Here is a 4756-nt window from a genome sequence, read left to right as displayed (position 1 = left end):
TACAAAATAACCCTAATTTGTCTACCTTTCTCTATCGCCTGTTTGTTTTAAAGTTTAGAGATTAATTTAGTGAACAACTGAAGCCATATGTTTGGGCTTTACACTATTGCTATCCACTATTAAATCACTCTGCTTCAAAGACAATTCCAAGTTCCTTACACGTTTAAGGTTATAGAGTTCTAATAAATATAGACATATTTGTAAATGGATGCCCCAGATTGCATCTAAAGGTCTCATATTTTAATAAGTATTATCTTAGATAACCAATCCTCTGTGTTATTTGTCATATTTACACATAAAAAACTATCTATTAATGTATCTCCTGAAGAAAATAACCTTCTACTAATAAATAGAAATAAACAATATGTTTCAACAGATCTTGTCTTAGAAAATACTAATTTTGTAAACAGGACACATTTGAGAGGGCAAGGATGGGATAATATGTTTTGTCTTTGTGATAATAACTGTTATAATAAATGAGACCTTAAAATATAAAGCATAAAGTTCAAAAATTGATGTATTTGGGCCCTGTGTCTAGATGTAGATATATCTTAGGAACATGACAATTTGTGATGCCAGCATGGACACTGATTTTCCTAAGAAGACATGTCCAAATTCAACCACCTTTTGGTCCAGCTGTGACATGTTTTTCAAACAATCCGCTCACTTCTTTAAACATTCTATATGCTGATACATCAAAAGCGCTCACAAAAGCCTTGATGTAAAAACAAATCTAAACAGAGGGGGAAAAACACATGGTTTTGCAAAATATAACTGTTAGCTTATAAAGAAAATAACATTTTCAACATTTTATATTTCCAGTTGAAATAAGAACCTATAATACTGCTACTAGTTCCGTGTAGTCAATGTGTGTAACTCGATTTTTGCCTTTTGAGGTAACATGGAAGCAAATATTCTCAGATACCAACAGAGAAATTGAGCTGATTCGGACACTAGGAGAGCCAGTTACCTTCTGTTTTATTTTAGCTTTCTTGTTTTATCTTCTTCATATCATATCTAAGTAAAATTGGAGAGAAATGTCAGAAGAAATTTACAGGTGGGTTGTGGCAATCACTTCTGAGCAGCCACCAGCTGAATCATCAAACTACAGTTATTGCTCTTAGTAAGCATATCATTGGCCAAATGGAAAGGGAAAAATGAGGGCGGACCCTAGAAATGTTCAATGATTTCTAAATCTTTAACATAATTACATTTTAAACCTTGTTTCAGGTCAAAAATAATACTGGTTGAGATGAGCAAAGATAGACAAGTAAAAATAGTGTTGATGACACTTTCTAGATTTCTCAAGATGTCATAAGTTCTTTTAGCATCTTTCTATGATCACTCATAATCAAACCTGGATTCAACTGTTTCCAAAAAGTTAGGAAAGCCAATAACAACAAAGAAAAATATGAAGAAAAAAATTGTGCCTGTCTCTATGCCTGAGTTATGTACAGTTAAGAAAAAAATACAATCTTTTCTAAACAAGGACGTGAATAATTTCTGTGAAAAGCAAATGTATTCCTTGAAATGACCTGTAAAGCGTGCTCTCCTTCTCCACATTAAATATCTAATAAACCCTCTTTCCTCAATATGAAGAATTACTGAAATCCACCCAAAATAGCCTTAATTAAATACATGGAGATACATCTCAAAATCAGTTCAGCTGAGCATGAAAGTAATAAAAGTAGAAACTTGAACTTTAACTTGAATATTCTCTAAAGAATTAATTCAGAAATATTCTAGTAGAGGGGGAAATGTCTGAAATGGAGTCTGTTGTGATTGCTCACAAATTTTGATTCCTCTACGTTTGTTGATGCAGGTGCTCTGATGCCTTTTACTATTGAGATTCTTAGTTGTGAAACACTTTTTGCTTTATATGTCTTCAGGATCCAGGCTACTTTTTAGTGAAATTATTTATTTTGAGATAATTGTATATTCACATGCAATTGAAAGAAATAGTACAGAGAGGTTCTATTCCCTGTTTTCCCCATTGCTGACATTTTACAAAACTACAGTACAATATCACAACCAGGATGTTGACATTGACACTGTTAAGATATGGAATATTTCTATCACCACAAGGATCCCTCATGCTGCCAAATATAACCACAACCACTTCCTCCCACTTCTACCCTCTCCTTTATTGCCAACCACTAATGTATTCTCTATTTTATAATTTTGCCATTTTGATAATGTTATATAAATGGAATTATAAAGTGTGTTACTTTTTAGGATGTTTTCATCCAGCAAAATTATGTGGTGAGTCATCCAGGTTGTGGCATGTGTTCATATTTCCTTCCATTTTATTGCTGAGTAGTATCCCATGGTATGGACGTTCTACTGTTTGTTTAATCAATCACCTGTTAAAGGATGTCTGGGTAATTTCCAGTTTAGAGAGATTATAAATATAACTGTTCTGAACATTTATGCACAATTTTTAAATTCTTTTCTTTTTTTTTTTAGGGGAAAGCACGAACACAGTCCCCCTCTACCACAAATTATGCAGTTGAGTTTCCCACATTTGGGGAAATTGCAGGGGTCAGCACATCCGGAGTGCAATGGATAAGCCTCGCCCTGGGAAAACCACCTTCGTAATCATGGAATCTCCCCTGCCAGGTAAGTATGCACAGGTTTTTGGGTGAATATAAGTCTTCATTTCTCTGAGATAAATGCCCAGGAGTGCAATTGATGGTTAATATGGTAGTTGTACGTTTAGTTCTTTAACTGCCAAACTGTTTTCCAGAGTGTCTGTGCCATTCCATATTCCCACCAGCAATGTATGAATTATCCAGTTTCTCTGCAGCCTTGTTAACATTCGGTCTTGTCGCTCTTTTATATTTTAGTAATTCTGAGAGGTTTATATGATATCTTCTATATTTTTCCATTAATAAACTTTATTTCTTAGAGAAGTTTTAGGTTCACAGAGAAAATAAGAAAGTACAGAGAATTTCCATGTATCACCTATCCCCTCACATGTACACCCTCCCCCACTATTGATATTCTACATCACAGTGAAATATTTGTTACAGTCAATGAACCTACACTGACACAGTGTTATCACCCGGAGTCCAGGGTTTACATTGGGGTTTACTCTTGGTGTTGGACAAAGGCATAGTAACAGAAGTATAATGAATGCATTCGTCATTGGTGCTGTATAAAAGTATAGTAACACAAATATAATGACATGCATTATCACTTTATAATTTCACTGCCCTAAAAATTCTCTGTGCTCCATTTATTTCTCCAGCCCACCTCTTAACCCTTGACAGCCATGGAACTTTTTACTGTCTGCATAGTTATGATTTCTCCAGAATGTCTTATAATTGGAATCACAAAGTATATAACCTTTTCAGTTTAGCTTCTTTTACTTACTAATATGCATTTAGGTTTCCTCTGTGTCTTGTCAGGACTTGATGGCCCATTTCCTTTTAGTGCTGAGTAATATTCCACTGTCTAGATGTACCACAATTTCACCTACTGAGAGACATGGTCGCTTCCAAGTTCTGGCAATTGCTGATAAAGCTGCTATAAAAAATGCAAGTACAGATTTTTGTGTGAACATAAGGTTTTTTAATTCATTTGGTTAAATACCAAGGAGCACAATTTCTGGATCATATGTTAAAAGTATGTTTACCTTTCTAAGAAACTGCCTGTCTTGGGAGGCTGAGGCGGGGAATCACTTGAACCTGGGAGGTAGAGGTTCTGGTGAGACAAGATTGCACCACTACACTCCAGCCTGGTGACAGAGCAAGACTCTGTTTTAAAAAAAGAAAGAAAGAAAAGGAAATACCAGTCTTCCAAAGTGATGACACTATTTTTGTACTCCTATCAGCAATGAATTAGAATTCTTTTTGCTCTACATCCTCACCAGCATTTGATGTTGTCAGTGATATGAATTTTGGCCATTTTAATATATGTGTAGTGATATTACATTGTTTTAATTTGTAATTTTCTTATGACATATGTTGAACATCTTGTCATATGCTATCTGTATATCTTATTTGGTAAGAGTTCATTCAGGGTGCTGTCTTTTGCCCTTTTCTTTTTTTCATTTTTTTCCCCTAGTTTTGCTCTTGTTGCCCGGGCTGGAGTGCAATGGCATGATCTCAGCTCACTGCACACCTCCACCTCTCAGGTTCAAGCGATTCTCCTGCCTCAGGCTCCCAAGTAGCTGGGATAATGCCTACTTAGTCATAGTGTATACCTTCTTTTATACAATGGTGAATTCCATTTGCTGAAAATTCCCTTTTCAAAAATTGCTTGGGCATCTTTGAGGGAGTCTATTTCTGGGTTCCTTATTCTGGTCTATTGATCTATGTGACTGTCCCTCCACCAATACCACACAGGCTTAGATTATTGTGGCATTATAATAAGAAGAATGTAAGAATAAGAATTATATTTTTATTCTTATTTTCAAATTTGCTTTACCTAGTCTAGTTTTTTTTCTTTTTCTTTTTTTTTTACTTTCCATATAGACTTATACTAGTAGTATTTATATCTACCAAAGGTATTGCCGGGATAGTGATAGGGGTTGGATTAAACCTGCATATTCGTTTGAGGAGAATTGACATCTATACTCTTTGATTTTCCCAATACACAAACACAGTACATCCCTCCATTTATTTAGATTTTCTTGATTTCTGCTGTCAGTGTTTTGCAGTCTTCTTCATACCAGTTTTATAAATGTTTTATTAGATTTATACTTAACCATTTTATTTTGAGTGAATTTAAGTGATATTGTATTTTTAATTTT

At 34.6% G+C, this 4756-nt stretch overlaps 1 non-coding gene across 1 annotated transcript; it reads right to left on the bottom strand.

Annotated features, from left to right (window-relative positions):
* Window positions 1-2463: 2463 nt before the first annotated feature.
* Window positions 2464-2627, bottom strand: LOC116546588. The gene has a single exon (XR_004266774.1). It is a non-coding gene; the product is annotated as a U1 spliceosomal RNA (small nuclear RNA).
* Window positions 2628-4756: the final 2129 nt, after the last annotated feature.

This window comes from Sapajus apella, unplaced genomic scaffold, assembly GCF_009761245.1.
Source record: "Sapajus apella isolate SASKATOON/1434 unplaced genomic scaffold, GSC_monkey_1.0 scaffold1091, whole genome shotgun sequence".
In the NCBI taxonomy this organism is placed as follows: Eukaryota; Metazoa; Chordata; class Mammalia; order Primates; family Cebidae; genus Sapajus; species Sapajus apella.
The sequence above is the reverse complement of the archived record's forward strand: the minus strand, read 5'-3'. Positions and strand labels throughout refer to the sequence as shown.